General features: G+C 34.8%; 1 protein-coding gene and 2 non-coding genes across 4 annotated transcripts in view; 1 reads left to right on the forward strand and 2 right to left on the reverse strand.

The window, feature by feature from the left end:
- Positions 1–24,361, forward strand: part of LOC143904138 (uncharacterized) — a 213,199-nt gene that overhangs the window by 20,648 nt on the left and 168,190 nt on the right. The window lies entirely within an intron of this gene.
- On the reverse strand, positions 16,104–16,180 carry Trnav-aac (transfer RNA valine (anticodon AAC)). The gene has a single exon. It is a non-coding gene; the product is annotated as a tRNA-Val (tRNA).
- Trnav-aac (transfer RNA valine (anticodon AAC)) lies at positions 16,663–16,735 on the reverse strand. The gene has a single exon. It is a non-coding gene; the product is annotated as a tRNA-Val (tRNA).

Genomic DNA, 24,361 nt, shown 5'->3' on the forward strand with positions numbered 1-24,361 from the left:
AGATACCAGACAGAAAAGCGCATGATAAACGAGGAGTTAGTCCTTTTATGGGTGCGGAACGATTTATAGCACTGTCCAGAGGTGGATACGTCCACCGTGGCACACAGTCGTATAACATTATTTCCCGGCTAGGGCGTTTCTCGCGGATTTTGCGCGATAAATCACGCACGGGGAAAATTTTTAAACATCCGCTCCTTTTCGCGTAATCATGGCGATCGTATTAAGAGCGATTTGAGCGATAAGCGAAGCGATAACTGCCTCAAGACACAAGACATTCAAAGAACGATTTAAATTTATGTCGCAAGTTTTTCAAAATTGCAAAATCATATAATATCACCATATATTTATGAAATTGCGATATTCATATAAGAAAAAATTACTATTATATGCAACTAGAAATGCGGTTTTGCCCACTATATGCAATTATTTTCCAGATAACGAGAAATTTTTAAGAGCGATGTATTAAAATGTAAATTTATATAAATATCGCGTAAGAAAAAAATATGAGACTTCATTAGCGATTGACAAACCTTTCATAGTGCTTCCCCACTGTAATATTCCTCTATTTCGGGTTACCATGCTACTGCACCCAATCCTTCGATTATACCCAAGCACAACTGTTGCCTCACGCAATTTCAGAAACATAACCGCGTAACCGGCGAATTAATTCACCGACGTAAGTTTAGCAACGCGACCAATTCATCCATTTACCGTGCCATTTCGACGAGAAGATCGCGTTTCACGGTACCGCGAATCGCGAACGCGCGTTTCGACGCGTATAAATCGGGCATCGACGACCATGAAGTGACCCAATTCATTGTCAATAACATATAATCCCATAATCGTACATGTAATACCGCTAATGCCGCGGGGATGACGGGAGCCGATAAACGGCGACCTCGAATAGCCCTGGCTGCTGCTTCGCGAAATGCGGACCATTACAATACGTCCTGCGCTGCGGATGCATATTGCAGTAGCTTGATTCTCTTATCCATTTCTGGTACGTACTCGGAAATTTGCGAACAGTAAGAGAAATGCGTTTTTTAACTCGATTCGGTATGGTTTGTTATGTAAGTTGTACAGAGATTTGGGCACATTTGTCGGCATTTCATAAATGAAACAGAACTTTTAAAATCTTTCCGGGTAAGACATTTCAAACAAACAAAGCTATATATTTATTTTTTATAATAATTGTTACAAATAATTATTATAAAAAACAATTGTGTGTGGGGACAGCTCTGAAAATTGGCAATTTATTGTGCTAAAAATTTCTTTTATTTAAAATATGCTCATTTAAATATGATTTGGAATGCGTTATAACAAATTTTGTAGAAATGCTTGCACAAAGACTAATATAAAAAATATAAGTTTTTGAGAGAAGAGCTTTTATCAGAAAGTAGCTTCCATCAAATTAGATAACATCTAATAAATTATTGTTTCATGCTGGAATCCGTATATATAAGTCTAGATAGCCTATTTAATAATAATATTGCTCAAATATTTCAAAAGAATTTGTTTAAAAAAACCTTTTTTACATTTTTTCTGAATGGCTCGATTTGACAACCGCGTAAATTCGCGTAAATTTGTGGATGACGTGTTTCTGACACGATAGACACGTATCGGATGATCACATATTTTACGGACAGTGACATGAATCGTGAACACAACAGCAAAGACTCAAAAACTAAAGATGTTGAACGTAAATGACGTCTCACACACACAATGATAAATTTGAGCAACGATTTGTCCAGTATATATATGTAGAAAAATTATTTAATATGGAGCTTCATCAAAAAATAAACACCTCTGTAATTAAAAATAGAATTGGAACTTATTTAATATGAACGTAAAAAAGCTGGATCACACTTAAATTTGTTATATAATTATTTAGAGAATTATTTTAGACATTAAAACTTCAAAAATTCCTTTTACTCTGATCGAGAATCAATTCAGCTAGAATAATTTTTTTTTAGAATTAATATTTGATAAATAAACCTTTTCAAATGCATCATAATTTATTTTTTCTTAATATTTTCACGATCACTGTTCTATTTTGAAATTTTTTAAGTCTCTTCTCAAATCTCTTTTCGAGATATTATTTCGTATGTTCACGAATGCACGAGCTACGGAAACGCGCAGGAATAGCGAGATAAAGAACCAATAGGGTTGCTGCGGTCTATGTACAATACTATATCTATATCTCGATGAAATACGAGACAAGTCGTCGAAGTCGATACAACTGTTCGGCATCGAAGTACACTCATGCATTTGTTTAAATACGTATTAGATGCCTCAGAAAAATAAAATCAACGAAGGTAAATGTAATCTATATCTCGCAGTGTTTCTAGACCGGAAAACTAAAAAAAAAACTTGAACATCATGTCAACTGCAAATTTAAGAATAGAATATAATTTTCTTTCTAAAATTGAAAAATATAATAAATTAAGATATTGTTCGCAGATTTTTTTTCAAGTTTTGTTATTATAATAGTGCAAAGCAGAAGCAATTCTTTGTTTCTATTTCTTAATTTTAATATTTATACTTGTCTATAAAAATAAATTATTCCACACATATTGACAAGAATTCCTAAGTATTCTCAATGTGAGAAATAGATAAAAATAATAAATAAACTAACAATGGAATCTTTTATATAAGAAAAGAAGTTTGAGAAACACTGAAGAGAGAGATATGCACGTGACGCAGACGAAATCCAAAATTCATTCGGCGCCTGCTGCGCAGGCTATAGTTTTGTGTATTGCAACACCGCATACACGAAGTATACAGAGTTACCAGTCGCGTGCATCGACGCATGTTTACGCACGCCATGCAGCGAGACAAATAGAGAGAAAGAGAAAGAGAAAGAGAGAGAGAAAGAGAGAGAGAGGGGGAAGGGAGAGGGAGACACAAGAAGAGGAGAGAAGAGAAAGGAGTGAGCATGGTCAGCAGGATGTATGGGCGTATCATGACGTTGATTTGATTTCAGCGAACCAAATGGGAAAATCGTTTTGTATTATATCTGCCTCTTTCCGGTGTCAACGGAAAACAACGGGAGCTAATTACAAATGCAATTGCCGCGAGCGACATCGTTATCTTGAAAATGAAACAAACAACATTATTCGTTGTCCTGTGGGCGCATACCAATAAAATGACAAGATATCGTAACTATCTTACCCTCCTTTCTCGAGACGCCTCCATCGTGAATTCTCAAAATTTGTTCCAAGTCATCAGAATAATGTATTAACAACAAGTAAATAAAAAAATTAGAAAATATTTCTATTATATTTAGAAATTAGAGATTTTCTTAAAATCTAAGTTTCAAGTTTTCAATATCTATCAAACATCATATATTAAAAATCTAACACTTCATTCAGCTTTCAAAAATTAGAGATAAGAGTTTAATTATCTGATATAGAAATTCCAATATTGCAGTTGACAAATATATGTCAATCTAAATTTTAGCAAATAATTTTAATCAATCTATCTCATTTTAGGCATCTTCAATTTCAAGAGTAATCTACGATGTTTCGTGATATCTTGTATTTTAATTTACTGTTCACGTTTTTATTGCAAATGGATAACGTTTTAGACGATTCATCTCGATGCAGTCGATTGCAGAGATTTTTGGAAAAAGCTATTACCATGTTGATTTAATTCACGAGTAGATGGAAAGATCCGAATTCGCAAAAAGTTACTATCGAAGGGAAATAGCACATGCAACTCACGCACAATACAATACGAGATATTTATGGATAAAACTTTTTGTCGTAGCGCACATGCGAAAAAAATCGCTGCAATGTCTGTTTTTCAGGTAATTGCTTTTCTAGAGAAAAAACTGTCACGTCATCCGCCCATACTATCGTTTTCAATATTTACATGTGCGCTTGTCGCATCGCACGCACAAATCGCGTTGTCGATTTCGATTTTGCTTTTTTCTCTGTCGAACTTACATATTGACAAAAAAAAGGAAAATCACCCCGCGGATTCACGAAAATTCGAGAAGCGAATTTTTTTTAAATGCGACACAATGCGTTTGTCAAATCGAGAGTCGAGCTAAAAAAATATGTGCGCGCGATTTGCAGGATTAAAATAATAATAAATAAAACATTGTGTTGTATATTACTCACCCGTTGATGACTATCTTCATCTGCAAAGGCATCCCAGAAATAAATCTGAAAAAGAGAATGATATTAATATCGTACCTATATATGAGATAGAACTTTAATAATTTATAAATTATTTAAATAAAAACGAGACAAAAATAAGCAATAATTCTTCTGAATTAAGCTTCTCAAATATTATACTAATAAATATAAGTAATTTATATTTTTATAAAAAAACTTTGTCTGCACAGTTATAGAAGCTATTACATTATTATTTATAATAATAAGAGAAATAAGACTGTTGCGATATACAATCAAATTAGAGTAAAATGCTCTTTACGTAAATAGTATTTTATTCTAAATTTATTATTATTTATATTGTATATTATTTGTTCTCTTTTGATGACAATTTAAAATAAAGTCATAATTTTTTAAATTTTGCCTCTTAGTTGCTGTATAATATATATTTATCTACAAAAACTAAGAATTTATTTTATGATGAACTATTACTATAAACAGTGGGTTTTTATAGTATAATTTTATTAGTATTTAACAGAATATTATTTTTATGGAACAACCCGTTGACTGCGAAAAGGTATAAACGAATGAATTCTCAAGTCGCTCGCAGTTTTCATGGCGGTGCAAGTTTTAATGCAAGCGCGCATTAGAGTCGACTGCAAGTAGTTACAGTCACGCAATGGTCAGACCAAGTCAATTTGCGCACTTCGACGTGGCGATTGTATACCTGTTCGCATTATTGGTCAATCCTAATCGAAGTAGAAGATTTCTTTTGAACGATTCGTCTCGTAAGAAGCGGAAATTATTCTTCCGACACCGTTTGGTTGACTCCGATAATATGCCATCGTACAGATAAAGGCGCGAGGATTTAAATGCTATCGTAACACGTAACAATGAGATTATTCTATCTTTTGCCATTTAAATACTTATAAAACTATAGATTGCGTAAGTGTTATTTCCGCAATCGTTTAAACTAATTGAACCTAAAAGACTATTTAAGTTTCAAGCGCAGTTTAGCAGGGATTTAATTGCATTACATTCGTGAGATAATCCGACACAATCTCGTTCCGCTTAAAGCGCCCCGATAGTCCACGAGATAAAGGATACAAAATAATGAAGGGGACGACCGAACAAGGGAAGAAAAAAAGAACCAGAGGACGAAGGCATCGTTCTTTGGTAAAGAGATGTATCTTTAATCACGACGAGCAGCCGATTCGGGTTGTCGGGTTCGTTTTCTGCCGTCACAGATGCCGTTACGACGTACCGGCGCGCGGCGTACCTACAAGATAAATGGCAGATAAAAAGAGACAGCCGCTGTATCGTGTTTTATCGGTATTCTCCCGTATATAGAAGCAAAGACCGGTCGCCACTTTGGACCTTCTCTCACCCTCCTGAAAACTTCAGACGAGTTTTACGCCCTTCGATAAACACTGATTGCTTCTTAAATTGCCTCCGAGCTCGCGTCTAAGCTCTACGCGATCGTGTTACAGGAAATTGTAACTTCTATCGTTACATCTTCATTACGAAATATTTAACGATACTATGTGCGAAATATTGCATCCGATAATAAATAACATCAAATCCTTTTATTCCTAACTGCATAATTTTCAGATATTGTAATTTGGGTAAAATCATGGGTTTTTCAATATTAAGTGTATGAATGTGAAAATATCTTAACGTAAATATGCATGTCTATGCAATTTCAGTTGGATATTTTTACCAAAATCGTAAGAAAAGTTAGCTCACGTGCATCGCTAACCACTTTTTACAAATGCCTTGAAAAGATTTATTCACGCGAGATGAACCCATTTGGATTAATTTCGCAATGGTAACGCGCGTTTCGGAATACGTGTGTGCGCGGTCTATTTACGTACATTTTGATAACGAAGAAGGTGCAGCAGACCAATTCCACCAATCCGACCGTTGCGTGACCGCAAACACTTCAGGGATACCTGCGCAATACCATTCAAAGCCCCGGGACACAGGTGCTCCAGCGTCGTTCCGTGCCACTGAATTGGCTACGGCTATCGCGCGACTATTTGCACGGTGTCGTGCAATTTGTACACACGAGCGTATCCTGAGCCTCGAAAAAATTTCAGTGCAAATATTTCGTGAAATATTGTTCATTTTTATCTATTTAAACCTCTCAGATATATAATTTGTCGCAATTTTTTCGCGGTGTCAATCTCAAACCAAACATTATTTTAGTACCTCGATTAAAGAAAAATCAAATATTTAATGAAAAAAGCATCGGTTAAATATTTCATAAATATTATAATCATAATTTTGACGCAATATGTAATTTGTGTTACTCTTACAATTGGCTGCATTCTTCGGAATTACTCAATAAGCCAAGACACATTTTGTGTGAGCTATGTGGGTGAAATGTGTCAACAACGCGATAAAATTGCATTACAACATTGCAGTGTAACAATAGCAAACCTCACGCGAGCGATAATCTCGCCCGAATTAATCAGCTGACTGATCTGACCAACGGGTGAATTATGGTCCAGCTTGTGAATTCGTGCCGAGGCCGAGGTCGTGACTGTTACAAAATTCGCATGCCTTTTCCACGACGTGGAAAAAGCAGCATCCGTCTGACCTTTTCTCATCGACGTTGATGGACGAGACGATGATTGGTATTCGGGGTTCGAACTGAGAAATAAAGTACCGCTCCTAAGTCCGTCCCTGATGTACCACTATCCCTTCCAAGTCTGAGCAATTTTGTTTCAAAAAAATGAGACATCCGTACGAGTCATGAAAGTGTTATTGTGAGTCAAAGTAAGTATAAAAATACCAAACGTAAAAATAAAAAAATAAATACACCAAGATTTCTTCATTATACATATATGATAAAATTAAAGTAAATTAAGAAATTAAGAAATTAAAAGTAAATTACGAAATTAATGTGATAAACGTTGATACAAAACTAATTTATCTGACAATAAATACATAGTTTTTTATAAACACTTAAAAAAATATTATTTAAAAATGCTTAAGTTAGTTTATCATTCCATTCACATACAACTGTAACAGCATTATATATCGGCGATTCGAATATTTTTTACATATAATTCCGAAAATATAAAAAAAAATTATTAAAAATTATATAAAATTTAAAAATTTTTTAATAACAGAATTATAATTTATTATAACTTTATCATAACTTATTCAGAAAGTAAATTTAATCATTGAATAAATTTGATTTAAATTTTGATCTCATTGATCGAGTGTTAATTTAAACTTTCATTAAATAGCTTAAATCATGAAATGAATATTCTTCGGCACGACGGTCTTCCTTCGATTACATTTTTCCCGACTAACGATGGCAAAAAGAACAAGTCAACAACGGTGAGGAACGGAAGGGCGGAACGAAGCAAATGCAAAAGTTCGCAAAGCCGAGGAATTTCCGAGCGCGTCCCCGCGCGTACACTTTGCTCGCAACTGCGCTACTTTTCTACGGAATAAGGCTGGAGAAGGTGATTCGCCGTCCGTCAAAAATTTCCCTCTCTCTCTCTTTTCTCTCTCCTGTCTTTTTTTTCCCCCGAATAAACCGTTCGCACGTACGACAAACTTGCGATAGGGGGAAAAAAGAAAGGAGCGCTATATGAAAAGAGAGTATTTTCGGTTAAATAAGGGTCTCTTTTTCATCCGCACCGTTATTCAGGATGTGATATCGTCTCATCCCCTTGGCAAAACCCACCCTTCTTGCGTACTTTCGGCTGTCCGCGTGCACCTTTAATGCCCACGTTGCCACTTTTGCTACGTAATGCGATAATGGCGCGTTAAACGCGCTTAAACGAGGCTCTGCTTTTCTCCCGATCTTCCATCGTTCCTTCCTATCACGCATAGTTTCCAGTTTGTGATAAAAGACTTCTAAAAGTGTTGACGCACCCCTTTGTCGGAGATTAGGCGAATATTCATTCGATTCTCAATTTTTCATGACGCTTTTTTTAGCAATATCCAAATGAAAGATAGTCTTAATACGATAATGTTAACAGAGAATGAGACTATTATAGAGTAGTTTTAACTATAATATATATTTCTTTGACAGCACATAAGGCTTTCAATTGCTTTTTATATTTTTATGTGTGTGTGCGTTTCAGAAAATTATAAAAAATTATTTACATTTAAACAAAGAACTTTTTATTTTTAATATTAATTTTCAGATTTTGTGTTTTAAATTAAACTATAGAACCTTCACAGTTTTATATTGGGAACTAATTATGTCAAACGATATACAGTAGGCACGGTGTGACAACCCTTGTTACAAGGGAATTTCGAATTGAGACACAAATTCGAGCACCTTTTCATAATGGCACCCGTCTTTGGCGGCTTTGTACCTGTTTTCAAGAGGCTCTGAAGCACACCCGAAGGGGTGAAAAGTATTAATTTGAGCCATTGAATCTAAGGGCAAACATCAAAGGCAAGGCACAAGAAAGCTATATCGAGTTTATTATCCCAAGCGACGTTTAAAAAGTGTGCATGCTTCATCATGCTAAGAAAATTAAAGTAATGCCTCTAAAATTTACGTAACGCTTTTATTAGCAGAGAGTTATAACATAATATAATAATTATATAATCATAAAATCTGCTCACCATCGTTAAAAGTAAACTTTCAATACATTTGTATTGTTGTATATAATTCTTCTCTTTTTATAGCAGAACTTCTGTAGCTTTTTATGGAGAACTTCTGTATTTTCTTTTAATAGAAAAAAAGTAATGTTTACTAAAATAACTCTTCTTAATAAGGATCTTCAACGAATAGAAGTAGAGATATCAAGGTATCGTATGCATCTTTTCATGTCAAGAATTGAAGACAAAGATGAATAAAACAAATCAAAAAATAAAATTCAATTATTCTAATTTTATTGGGAAGAGCAAAAACACTCAGAAATTAGTTAAAAATTAAAAAATTTGATACAGCGGTAAAATCAAACGCAAGAGATATCAGAGATGATAAAGCGGTATACATGACCCGATTCTGTCAAGAAGTCGTCAACTTTTAACTGGATCTAATTGATTTTTTCTCTATTCTTTTCTTTCTCTTTCTTTCTTTCTTTCTTTCTTTCCGACGAAACACGTTTCTCGTTGCGCGCCGCGCCATAAATTTTGCCGTTTATTATTTACGGGTGAATCATCCTACGCGGGCGCACATACTAAAAAACTTCGCATTATTCGTATTGTGTGTATGTGTGAAAACGGATAATCAAAAAGAAATAAACCATTCGTTCGTGTCAAGATGATTTCTTTCTACAGAAAGATCGTAAACCGACGTATCTGTTACTAACCTACTTTATCGAAACGCGGTGACGGTGGTACTGATTTTCACCGGTCTGGAAACTACGATAGTACAGAATTTTTTTCTGTTTTGGATTCTTTTAGCCCTTCTTTCCTTGCTCTGCTTTAATGGTTTTATAGTGGCTAAAGATAAATTTTACGTGACAACAGTAAGCTTTTTTCTCTCGTTATTTGAAAAACTTGTTTCCAAAAGGGATTAAGTCGGTATTTTTTTCAGCGGAAATACATGTTATGTTTCATCTTCTCTTCTCATATCAAAACATTAAAAACGTTAAATATTAAAATACTAAAATACTAAATTACTAAAATACTAAAATAGTATGACAAGATTATCTTCTCTTGATTACTAATTCTCGCGCGTCCCTATCATCATATCTGCTATACAACCGCCGAGAGCGGCCGCTAAAATAGTATGAATACAATAAAGAAAAAAAGTTAATTTAAACTCTTTTATAATAAAAATTTTATGATAGAAATCGGCTATTTATTCAGCTTTAAATAAAATTTTTATGAGAATTTTTATATATTTCCATGATGTATCTAATAAAAGTTATAATAAATATTTTACTTTATTCATACTTTCTGTACCTTATATATATATATATATATATATATATATATATATAGAGGTAAAGGATTATACATATATATCTTCAGTTTTTATCAAAATAGAGTTAATACACTTTTCAATATAACAAGAGCTTAAATTGTATAATGGTAAAGCGTCTTATGTTTATTATTACTACTATGTTTATTATTATTACTGCCTAAGGCCTAAAATATAAGTTTAGAAAAAATCCTATTAAAAATTTTTATAGTGCCTAATTTTTATACTAGGTACAGCGTGTTATTGGCAGTTGCACTATTAAATATGTTAGTTAAGATACTTTGTTAAAAACTTAGTAAATCAAGTTGCTACTTTTATTTTTATATCTGAAAAAATATATTATTTTCCTATTTAAAACTTTAAACCTTCGAGATGTGTGTGTGTGTGTGTGTATATATATATATATATATATATATATATATATATATATACACACATATATATATACACACAAGAGAAGTCACCGCACGCTCGGACATGAGTAATAAGACTCTGAGGAGGAGAGGAGAATATATATATAATATATATATATATATATATATATATATATATATATATATATATATGTAGATTATTAATTATGTTCCACTGTTGTGTGTGGATGAGAGAAATTCAATAATGACAGGGTTCCATTTTCTTTGTCTAGTGGCAAATTCAGAGAGATTGTTCGTTCTCCAAAAAAAAGTCGCGCAATTTCTCTACCTCTACCATGGGGATGGATAAGAAGAATAACACCTTGAAAGATTCTCAACCTAGAAGCGTTTTTCCGCCGTGATAAAATGCTGCCAATTTTTTCTCTCAAGGCTTCTGATACCCAAGAAGTCACGCAATAAAAAAATCCCAATATGGATTTAAAAGTTATGACTTCAATATTTCAATAAAAATTAGAAAGTGAAATACTATTATACTTATATATATATAAGTATATATATATATATATATATATATATATAGAACATAAAACTAAATATATGTATATAAATAAATCAAATTTAAATTAAAAATAATAAAATATAAAACTAATAAATAAAATTTAAATATAAATAGCAAATAAAACATTAATAATTCATTGTAGATTGAATTGTAGATTGCCATGCGATCTACAATTGTTTTAATGCCTTATATTGCCTTATATCAAGATAGAAAATTAGAATGCTTGATATTATTTAAGAAATGACCGTTTCTTCCTGTTTATTAATTGATAGTAGTTAAGGAATACCTATTTCTGTGTGCTCTTTTCTTATACAACGAGAACGAGGTCGACCAATACTTGCCCCAGTATTTCAAAGCACTTCAGAGATATCCGCAAATGTTTCCGCGTTTCCGTTTCCGCGGGAGCTTTTATCGGAATAGACTAGACAGCTGAAAGGACCACCATCTACTCGTGACGATGATGTTTGATATGATCTCCCTGCGCGCTCGTGTCGGCGAAAAAAAAATAATCCCTTCGTGTGGGCTTTCTTCGAGAGAGTTTGATATTCCGTGTGGATCATTCGTCTTCAGCTCTTCTCGTCGGCGAGACATTACCGCCGCGTCCGGAATATCCTGCGCGGTCCCCGGTTCTCTTGCCGGCAGAATTTCAGGATAATCCCGCTCAGCCATCGCAATGCTGTACCGCGGTCGTAGAAGAAAGTAGGCAAGTTAGAGAAATGTGGTGACGAAACAAGGAAAAACACCAACGGAGTAACATTTAACAGTAGCAAATGAATGTTTAAGCTCAGAAAAACGAATAATACGCGTGAAATAAGATTGCAACGAAATAAATTAGTTTTCTGCGGAAAATAAAACTCGTCTTTGAAAGTTTGTTCCAGAGAAAAATGACAATTTAACACATCTCCTGCAAATTTAAAATAATTAAAAAATTGTATGAGATAATATTTAGGTAACAAAAATAAATATAAATTACTGATTTAAAAATACGTAATATAAAACACAATAAGATAATTACAAATAAAAATTGTCTCTCTCATATAATGCTATAAATTATTACAAATTAATAAACAATTCCATTTTTATGACGATCTTTTGACGATGATTATTGCTGGATTATGTTATTCGCGATGCTCAATTCAATTCGCGAATAATATCAAGAAATTATGAGTCGCGCGGGATACGAGAAGGATTTGCAATGTCAGGTACGAACCTCAAGTCGCTCGTCCCAGCTACCACGGTAAAGCTACAGGGAAAAATCTTGCCCGAGGAAAGTTAAAGTTTTGATCCTCGAGACGACCTGATATCGCAGTACGTGCCGAACATCCTATGAGTCCTGGCTATAATAACTACCAGGTCTGTACTTCTTCCCCGTGTTCCCCGTGTTCTTTCTCTACCTGTTAGAAAAATAGACCACAAGGTCGTTGCCCCCTCAAATATCCTTGTTCAATAATTTTTTCAAGATATTTTTTTCAAGATAGCTGTAATATTTCTCTTTCTTTCTGAGCCAGTATTTTTAATTATAAATAATTATTATGCAACACACACACACACACACACACACACACACACACACACACACACACACACACACACACACACACACACACACACACACACACACACACACGCACACGCACGCACGCACATACACACACAAATATATTATGAAATCTTTAATGATCAGTGTTTTATGGTATCAGTATTTATCAATATTATTATTAGTAATTTTATTTAACTATAAAGTTATTAGTTGTGCTATATTTTTTTTCTTTTACACGTTTTATTATTATGAATTTATATCGATAAGAAATACGTGATTGGACAAAAAATGCTTTTGATCATATCAATTTGCGCATTTGGTAATTAACGCTCTAAGTATATCATTATAAAAATATGAATAATATCAACGTCTCGGATAAATTATCCACTCGCAACGTAACTAAACTAAAGTGACGGTGAACCAACATTGTGCGAGCTGACGGTGTTCGCAATTTTGTTGATATAGCACAATTTGCCCGCGCCGTCTCACTGCGTCCGTACACACACGCACGCATGTGGTAATCGCGTAATATCTCTCGAGATACCAGTTTACGCCACGCAAGTGCCAAATTGCAGCTGCAGCTGCTAGATCGACGCGACGTGAAATATCCACCGCAACGATATAATAGAAAGCCGCCAGACCAGGTCAGACGAGCATTCTATTCCGCGATTATCTCGTTGCACCATAATTATGGCATTATTTCTCTTCTCATCTAATCCATCCTCTTAATGCCTTCCTTCGCACAGTCATTCTCTCGCAATTTATCGCACTTGTCATCGAGAGATCGAGCGTGTCTTGATTAAACCACTAACATAAAACATCTCATATGTAATCTATACACAGTAAAAAATTTAATGTTAATGAAAGTCTACTCTATATATATAAATTTTGTGTTAAAATAACTCATTCATCGTTTTATTTTCTACATTTAGAAATGTTATATCGACATTTTTTAGTCGATATAACATTTCTAAATGTAAAAAATAACACGATGAATGAGTTATTTTAACACAAAATTTATATATATAGAGTAGACTTTCATTAACATTAAATTTTTTACAGTGTATACACATTTATCCCCAAATTCTCTAATAATTTTTTTCAAAAACTTCATAAAAAAAGTTTCTAAAGTTACAACAGTTTCTTTGAATATAATTCTCAGAAGTTTGTTACATCAAAATATCACGCAAATATATTTGTCCTTTTGCTAGTATAAATTATTTTAAACGCAATTACACTTTTATTAAACAATAGAACATATTCTGTATTTTTTACACATTTTGATATTAATAATTATAATTTTGTTTTTTACCATTTTAGATAATAAATGTTATTTATAATACACACAGAATATCCTATATACATAATATCGCAAAATATACATTGCATTTTATTATATGTATTGTTTTAACGTTTGTTTTCCACATATAATGAAAATTGAAAGATTCTTATTTCTCTCAACATTAGCCTACTTCCTTCTGTTTGATCGTTAAAAGTACTGCTACGTAAATATACGCTTGTAATACCGGATATCGGATGCATCGCAACGCGCCACAACGCGCGCTTCGACATAAATTGTACAAGTGGCGGGCGCGCGTGCGACAAAAGCGGAACGCAAACATTGGTGAGCCGAAAGTTAGATAGGATTGAGTTCGCGAAACTACGACTACGGACAATAATGTCGGCTTTTATAACTTATAATTAAATTACCCTGCACGCACGATCGCCGTCGCGCGATCGCGTGCAAGTTACATTGTGTGCATCGACCAGGAGGACGACAAGAGAGAAAAGCTATCTTGAAAGCCTGCAATTTTTCAGGAATTTCTCGCATGAAAAAACGTGATTTGTGTGTGTGTGTTTTTTTTGCACACAAGAACACAAGAAAAATCAAAATATTTGAGACGCGAATAGGAAATCATGCATGCTTTTATACATTTTTTTTCCTGGTTATACAGTAAATTGAATGGGACTGGAAATTTTTGTTAGCTTAAGTTTTACATATATCTAGAGCAATAAGAATTATTTTATAACTTCCTACGTTTCTTTATATCTTTATTTTGTGCTTCATTTGTGGGGATGCATCTGGGGGGCCGGAAGCGAAACTTTACTGGAGTCGCGAGAAACGAGAGAAGACGAAAAACGAGATCGGGATTTAAGGGCAGTAGGGTAGCAACGGTACTCATAAAACTTGTACGTATCCGAGATCGGCGCGGAATAAAAAGAACCATAGAGAAAGCTCGGATTGAAGAAGAAGAAGAAACAAAAAACGACAACGAGGAGGATACATCGGGGGGTGTCTAGACCGCATTTTCCTATATTCTGAGACAAAGTATTATAACTTGCAAGCTTGAGAACTCCGCGAAAGCCGGCGCTTCCACTTCCGCGTCGTGAATCTGGCGTTCTTCTGGGTCAATCCTTTGGAGTCGAGGACTTTGTGATTGCGCTACGTACACCACGCAAAATATGCATATACATATATACATATCTTCCATAAGAGATCTATGCAAAACCCTTTATTTCACAAATGGCGCAAGTAAATTTTATAAATCTTATTAAAATATTATTAATTTTTATTCGTATTTTACATAAAAATTTTGCACATAAATAATTGAAATTATTTTATCTGATATTGATTAATTGCCCCTAATTAATTTCTACAAATTTCACAACAATTCCTTTGAAAATTTGATATAGAAAGCGATTTCATAATCCGAAAAATGAGAGAACCAAATTCAATTGAACCAGTTTTTCGAAGTGAAAGAGATGCCTGAACCGTGACGCGTTGCGTAGATTTACTAATGGCGCCGATAGTTCGGATTAAACTTTCACAAAGCGCGGCCCACTGACTCGCGCATACTCGATTCGCGGGTTAACACGATCGTTACACGAGTGTCATGCATAATGCATGTACTTTCGTGCACTCTAATCGGCAGCTAGTTTACCGTTAATCGACTGCCATTGTTTCTGTTGAGACGCGGCTTTGCCCCTCACGCGCTATTGTTCGATAATTTCATCTCCTCGAGTGCTCTCTCGCGCGAGAGTAATACGCACACTCAGACGGAATATCGCCACTGTCTTTGACGATTATTGATTGCCATGTGTGTCAAAGTGGAAACACTAATCTTAATTCCTTCAAATTATTGTAAATTTATTTATTTATAATCTTATAAATATATACTGGAAATTATTATAAAAGAATTTCCAATATATTTAATAAAAAGTATTCCGTTGAAAAAAATATGCAGATGATAAATAAATTTACAACAATTTTAAGGACTTAAGATTATTGTTAAGAGACTACTGTTAAGAGAATTTAGAGTTTAGTAAAAATTTATATGAACCAATTCAATGGAAATAAATCAAAATGTATTTTTCTGTTAAGAAAAAAAATTGTATATGTCAAATTTTAAATACTTTATTGCATTAAACCACTCTGAATTGTATCATTATGCTCTTCCATTACAACTTTGTTGATTATATTTATACCAGTATGCTGATCATTACGCACGGATCACGAGTTACATCGTTCTCTTTTTTTCGTATTGACAACGGATAAATACAATATGTATCGCATTTTTATACCCTCAAATTTTGGCAAAAAATATGTTTCCGCCCGGGATCGAACCGGGGACCTTCCGCGTGTTAGGCGGATGTGATAACCATGCACTGCACCACGGAAACATATATTCCACATACATATTACTACGTGAGCTACTACGTGAACGGCATCGATTATGCTAATTACAGCCACATATGTAATTAGTAAATTATGTATCGGCCCACGCGCACCACGCTGCACAGAGTATTATAAATTATGTCTGCTCTATGCAGCTATTTCGTAAATCCTCATTTTACATAATGTTCAGCAATTAAGACAGTGTCTGCGAAAGAAACTTTCACGGAAACTTTGGCAGAAAGCCAGTTTTGAGAAAAATGTATTCGGGGCTCCTACCTTAATTTGTAAAATGGTAATAATGGCAGCTGCTACTTCATTAACTGTTAAGAAAGATACGTTGTCTGAAAATACTATACGCGAGTTAAAACAAAAATTTTTTAAATAATTTTATTTCTATTTCTACCATATTTTTCTAAGTTTTCTCTGATATAATTTATTGCTTAATTTTATTTGTTTCAGATTAATTTCCAATATATCAAAAGAAAAATGTTTCCACCCGGGATCGAACCGGGGACCTTCCGCGTGTTAGGCGGATGTGATAACCACTACACCACAGAAACTTGTTGAAAGTATTTTCACTCAATTTCAAAGTGGTGACCAGCAATACGATTGTCTAAATTGTCTAAAGTATATCTACGTCATGATATTTGCTTAAATATTAATTAGATCAATTAGATTAGATCAATTAACTCTGTAAAAGATTTAATATAATGTAATGTAATATAACATGTATAATAAATTACAACATATTGTATTACGTTATTCTAGAAATTTTTATGAAACATATAGTTGCCACTTAAACGTTATCATATAATTTTTTAATACTTTATTTTTCTTTAAAGTAAAAATATAAATTACGTGCATAATATCTTTTTATTCATCGACTTTAGTATACTTGGCCTGATAAAAATTTTTATCACCGGACATTACCAAAAATGTTTGTTGAAATACTAGTTATCACAGCATAACATTACGTAATGTATTATAGATATACGTAATCTTAAACGCATATACATATGAATAATCCGTTATTACAAAGTATTATCTTGTAAAAAATTATTATGCTAAATATATATATAAGTCCAAATTTAAGTCATTTTATAACAAAAAAATATTATTTTTTATGGTTAAATGGTCACGATGCTATGGAAATTACACTATGGAAATTTATTAATAAAGTCATTTATTGTATTTTGTCGATGAGAATCTCTTTTCTATACTTTCCCGGATATTATATACTATCAAATAATCTTATTTTCAGGAACGATGCAAGAATATTTTCAAAACCGACTCTGTTAAACTTGCAACTGCCATGTTACTTTCAATAATTTTTATTGCAAATTACTAAAATGAGTCACCAATAATACAGATGTTAAAGTCCAATTAGAGAGAGGTTTTTTATCGCAAAACATTTCTGTTAAATAATTAATCTGAGGGAAAGTGGTTTTTCCTTTCGCACGGAAAAGCTGATTTCCCGGATAAGGGTTAATCCCCAAAAGCAACTCGCATAATCTTTCTCTCTTATCGGGTGTCGCGTATCCGAGTGCCTTTTAGTAAGCCCTTTGTTACTGAAAGTACGCGTGTGAGAGGAAGCACGCGTCCCTCGAGGGCCGAGCTTTAAATATTCACGATTTAATCTAAACTTCCATCTTATCGGGGCAATCCTGCTGTCGTGGATTGGCTGTCGCCGCGGCGCGGCGGACGAATTCTCCCGCGAGCATGCGAGTTCCGTCTCGAGAGTGCAACGATGACGTCGTGCAAATGATGCGAATGAGGAACGCTCTTCAAACCATGGCCTCCGAAGAGAGAGATAAAGAGACGAGATTATATCGTAATATTTTATGGCGTAACCACAGCCCGATGTCAAATGTCAAATCATTTTCCATGTCGGAAATCATTCGCAACATCATCTGCTGCATCATCTGCAACATCTTGCCTTGCTCTATTAACCTGAGATATGAAAGATATTATCAGTATCTGTATATTTTTTAACCATTCTATTACTTCCCGCATACTTGTAATCATTAGCACATGCATTTGTAAAACATTGGAAACAAAGTCTGCTCTAAAATAGATGGACTATCTTAAACTTCTATTGCGAATCCAAAGGTCGAGGGCCTATACTTCCTATTAATGCATAAATCTGAGCCTTCAGATCGGAATTCCTCAATGCAATAATATCATTAAAAATTGCCTAAACGTATATTTTAATAAATGTCTTCGCGTAGTGTTTGTTCAGAGTAAGTATAGTTGTGCGAAGAACTTTCTTTCTCATCTTTCTCATGACGACGACGAAAAAGACGAGTCGTTTACCCGGCTGTAAAACAGATTCGTATTAGGAAACCGTAGAAAAGCCGTCGGTGATGCGGTTGCGGGGAAAATTGCACAATACCATCGTCGAGAAAGGAAAACAGCGGAAATTTACGGTTCTCTCTGGCGCACGAGAAATGCTTTTACAATGATTATTACCTTCGACGTAAAGGAGCGAGGATGAGAAATTTCGAGAAACAATGATGCAAGCGCTACAAAGATGCAGGAAAAAAGCGGAGTAATAGGTGACGGGGCAATTTATTATCTGAAAACAAAAAATATTAGTGCTCCTTCGTTCGCGCGCGAGCTGACTCAAAAAGCTCTCGTCACGTTACTTACGATTCTCGTGTAATATTAATGAGCTTTACGGCTATTTTTTACCTGTTGTGGTAAAAGTACGTCATTGTAAATGCATTATGCAGTAAAATAATGTTTACGTATTATTTTACATTTACGTTATTTTATTGCACACAAAATTTTATTCCAGATCGAAAAATCTCTTACTGTTTTCACAACGTAGATTAGTAGATACATTTACGTACTTAACTTTATAACGTTATATGATAAGTTGACATAATATTTTAAGGAAATACTTTAATGTATTTTTAACAGATTTGATATAATATTTTTCGTACGCCCCCCCCCCTCCCCACTTCGTAGCAGCAATAATTCAACATCACCAAAAAACATTGTTATCGGCGCCAATATAAGTTATCTTGCGATATTGGCACAGCCTGTATGCTATTATAATCGATCTGCTGTCGCCGCGCGAAGAGTTCAGAGAAAATTCGCTGACGCATCTTATAAATGAAGGGTTTCTGAGCAACAACACGCCAAGCCACGCGTGGCAAATTTTACAAATGATGCGTTCGAAGAACACCGTAAATCATTAAGAGAGATTTAATAATAATCCTCATTTGTTTAAAGAGTGACAAAGTTTCTTATGCAAACCTATGTTGTATATACCTACATATATGTATATGCTACGATCAGGGATATATTGCCAGGAAAAATTATAAAGCTACGTCGCGAACGATTTCACTCCTCTTTTTACTCCACCATTGTATGTGTGTGAGGGTAATTACGAAAGAACGCGGTCGTCGAGGTGCTTAATTGAAATACCGGCGTTGTAGAACGAAAGATTGATCGAGAAAGATGGCGAGACAATTACCAAGATCGGACTAGATTGATGATATTTCAACGTCGAAAGTGCAAAGCGTGCGGCGAAACGTGCGAAGGACGAGCAAGAAAAATGAAAACAGAGCGCGAAGAGTTTGCTGCATATTGTCGTCCGCCAATCGAACGTTTCGCTAATCGAAGGCAAACGATTCCATTAATATTCAATAGCCTGAGACACATCTCACTAACGTATTGATAAAATATTTCGCGGCGCGTATCACTTTTATGTTTCGCGATCGGAAAAAATTTTCGATACACTTTTTACGTAATATTAATGGAAAGTCCATTAGAGCGCGCACACATTTACGGATACGGATAATCGGATACGGTGAAATGATAACAGCAAGACTTTTGTACATTCGCCAGGATATATCTCAGAAAGATAATGTATTTGGAGGATAATGAATAATCCCGCGAAAGTTTTTATATCATTTCACAGTTTTATGACGATCGATCGTGTATATATTAATGAGTTCTTTGCCATGACGTAAAATAAAAATGTATCTTTATATTGCACGTTTCTTCCACGTAACATATACACGCGATGTTTATCATCCGGCATGAATCTGGGATTTATCAAAACGCCATTACAATCGATATCTTTTTCTCATTTTCGTACGAATTCTCGTTTCGAAAGCAACTTGAAACGGTCGGCTGTTTTTCAGACGAAGTTTTTGCTTTCGAAAAAGATCGCTCCTTCGTGAAAAGCTTCATCTCCACTTGATATCGATTACCAACGACGCTCTCTTGCGTTGTCGTTTCATTCTTATGCCGTCTACTGTTTAACTTCCGTCCTCCCCTCCACAATCGTTCTATATATAAAGCTCCTATATTCTCACAAATAGCAAGAATCCTTGCAATCCGAACGACCCTTATCTATTTTATTCATGGTAAATCATAGCAAGTTACTTTTCCGCTAATCAATATAAATTCCGTCTCTGAATTCTTAATAAAATTAACTTAGATATTTATAATTCAGGTATTTAGAATTTATTCATGATATTAATGAAGATTTGACCTTATCGACGAGAGAAATAGTTTATACGTCACATACGCGAACAAATATCGAGCACTGATTGATGTCACTGGGCAAAAAGAAGCCTTAGGATGCAGAGAAAAACGAAAATGGGACGGCAGGCAAAAAAGAGGAAAGGATTGGGAAAGAGTGAAAGAGAGGGAGAGAAAAAGAGAGAGAGAGAGAGGGATTGCAGTCACGCTCGGCTGCATACGTCAGATGCATGTATACATCGATTGCCATCAATCGATCCTCCGTGCATGAGGCGAGGATCTCGCAGCGGGATTTCTACACCGTCGACTGGCTGCACATCCCTCAGGAAATACGCCAGCTTAAACTCCAGCCGACCGAGACGAAGCCACGCAGATGCATCCGCGAAATGACGCCGCGCAATTAACGATTCGCTACACTCCGTAACTGCAAGTTTTTGCATGGCTTCGCGAATCTATAATCTTGACATTTCTAAAACTTTTTTGTATTATCGTGCACTCCGCTAGTTTTACAATAATAAAGTTATAATCAGTGTCACTAAAAAACGCTCTTATCACTTGATGTTAATAGAAATTAATAGGAGACACCCAATTTATATAAAAATAAAAAGAAATAAAAAAAATATTATTACAAAGAAACTCAGAATTCTTTAAAACAATGTCTGATTGAGGACGAAAAATTCATATGTAACTGTGAAAAGATCCCTATATATATTGATTCTTCTTTTAATTCGCGCCTATCTTGCTATACATATAACAAGTTTCATTTTCTTCTTCTTAAACTTTTATTTTTAGTCGTTATTTATCCATTCGACGTATCGAAAAGCACGATCGAAAGCTATATAAGCACACGGAATCGCAAATTGTTTGCTATCTACCAGGAGATTCTCCAGGCGCGTATCTACGCGCGGTCGATGAAACGCGCGCGAGAAAGGAGAGTACCCAGAACATGTATCCGAGTCAGTCTTCGATACGGAGTCGCCCGGTAGTGCATCAGAGCGGACATGGGCAAGCCCGATAGACGCGCCGGGCTGTGTTTGCACGAACACGCTATTTGCTCCGCGATCTCGTTTCCCGATGCCATTGCACGGCGGGACCACTGCCTACAGGAAGCTTCAAAGGGAGCACGTCGGGACCCGGACTCCGTTAAACGTCTCCGCTCTGCGCAAATATGAATCCCGGAGTCTATCGAGCTTGTGCCACGTGGCAACTAGACGGCTTGCTACGAGATACGAATACGTGTCGTCAAATACGCACGGAGTTACGAATTGCATGCAGAAAGACAATTAAGGTAAGAAAGGATTATTCATCTCGTAAAATAAATTAATAATTTTATTAGAATGGTAAAGCGTTTCAATTTCTCTTTATCTCGCTACTTTTATCTTACTCATTTTATCGTTACTTTGGAGCAGCATATGCGTTCTATCTTTAAAAAATGCATTATTTCGAAAAATGATTAACTTTTATTTATTCCTTTTATACATTGCTTTTAATATTCGTAAAGAAAAAACTACAAAGTTGTTAAAGGATCGCTCTTGAAGCTAAAATCTGATGTTAAAATCTCAAACGTAGCTGATGCCGGCAGGTTAAAAGGTGCTTTAAATTAATTTTCTCAATAGCCGTAAAAAGGACGTACGGTGATGCGGAATTGTTTGAAGGATAAAATTAATTCCAGATAAAATTCCAGATAAAATTAATCGGCCGAGTTATAGAATAATTACGAAACATGTCTGTCGTAAACGAAATTAAGACAGGTGTATAACGCTGCCGATTTGCCACGTAGTACACAATTTAATAGATAGCTATCTTCATTTTAAGCGTTCCAGCATCCAACACAAATAAAAGAAAGAGAAAGTTTGTAGGATAGTGTTGTATGCGTTTTAGAGGGGAAAATGGTTGAATTGGCTCTGGGAAAACAACGTATCGTGTTCTCTCGCTACTGACATCATGTTGTTATGTTACACAAGGAGAATACTCATGCGCGCAACATGCTGTTGCACAACGAGTGCATAATTCATGACGATACGTTGCATTAATTCATCCGTCATATGATACGTTCGTGGTGCTGACACATCGAACTATTTTCGAAAAATTTTCGTGATGTGTATATACTATAAAGTATAACATTATTAAAATATTTTTAAAAATGATAGTGTAATCAAACAATCACTTTATATTAAAGAAAACTATATTCGCCACTGATAACATTGTAAAAGATGAATAACACTTAAAATAATGTTCGCGAGATATAACACAAATATTAGTAATTTCTATATATTTTTAGAACATAATAAAATAAAATATTATATTAAACAAAGTTTAATATAATTTTTCTCAAGATTTTCCTTCTTTCTCAAAAGTTACTTTTTTACATTTTTATTTTTAAATACGCCGGTAGTTACCTATTTATTTTACACATTCTCGTATTTCACGTATTTTATTTAATCAGCGACTTGACGTTGTCGAAATTTTATCATTATTTAATTCGCGGCAAATTCAAATCCACCGAGTCTGACTATGAGAACTGTTCTACAAACCAAATGCGGTACAATAATGAGAAAATAAAATGCAGCCTTTTTGTCGGAGCGCAGCTAATGGCCATTTGTGATTACCAGAGCATAACGAGAGCATTTACATTTTACTTACGGTCAGCATGGAGAAAGGAAGTAAAAACGTAACAAAACGAGAGAACCTTCGTTACAAGTATAGTAACCGGACAATATGATGGTATTAACGAATGCTTCATTACAACGATCAAAGCTTCGACTTTAATGAAGGGTCACGAGCGTATCGATTACACCCACAGAATTTTCTTCGAGGGTTGTAAATCTCGTTGGCAATGTTATCGATTCTTTTAAAATTATCTTTACTTGAGTACAATCTCGTTTTGCATAAAATTATATCGTTTGTTATCTCAAAACTCATCCTCGATCGAAGTCCCAAGATATAGAAGATTTCAGATTTCGCTGTTGAGCAAACACTCAGCATGATCGATGCGACCGTTATAGTTTCTAATACTCACGCTCATTAATTTTCGTGTAGACGTTTCGGATACACTCTGTATAATCAAGATAATGAATTATCGAGGAAAATTTGTTCTCCATTCCAACAATCTATCACCGTACTTTAAGAGTGGAAAGCTCGGGATGGTCCGGCGGATCGGTTTATACTACTTTGTCTGCGAGTGACTGAGCGTAACTACTTGCTTCTCGTGCAAACGTACACACACATGCATACACAGCACATCGAAGCAGAAGTACGCGGCGGCACAACGAGTAAAAGTTTCAGGACTCGCCATTTTCCGTTACTACGTCGCCACGGTCCAGGTGGAGTTCCAGGTTCCGGGCACGAGTAAATAAATGAATACTGTCGCCGTTCGTCTTCGTCTTTCGAAGACGAACAGGCTTCCATTCTTTCTCCTTGCAAACAAAGTATTTCTGATTTCTTTTGAGACTTTCTCAAAACGTTTTATATTTTACATATTATCACGTCGTAAAATGTATCATAAACTTTGACAAACGTGGTGCATAAACATATTTAAAAAAAAGAACGTAATTGAAGAATATTTTAATATTATATTACATCTCTCTTAGAAGTCTTTCTCCGGGTAAAATTGAAACAATATGAAATTTTTAGCGAAATATTTTGCAGCATGTCAAAGCTGCTCTCCTTGGATCGATATTTCTGACGCC

The sequence above is a fragment of the Temnothorax americanus genome, unplaced genomic scaffold, assembly GCF_048541705.1.
Source record: "Temnothorax americanus isolate GAGA-0224 unplaced genomic scaffold, ASM4854170v1 Scaffold5, whole genome shotgun sequence".
NCBI lineage: Eukaryota > Metazoa > Arthropoda > Insecta > Hymenoptera > Formicidae > Temnothorax > Temnothorax americanus.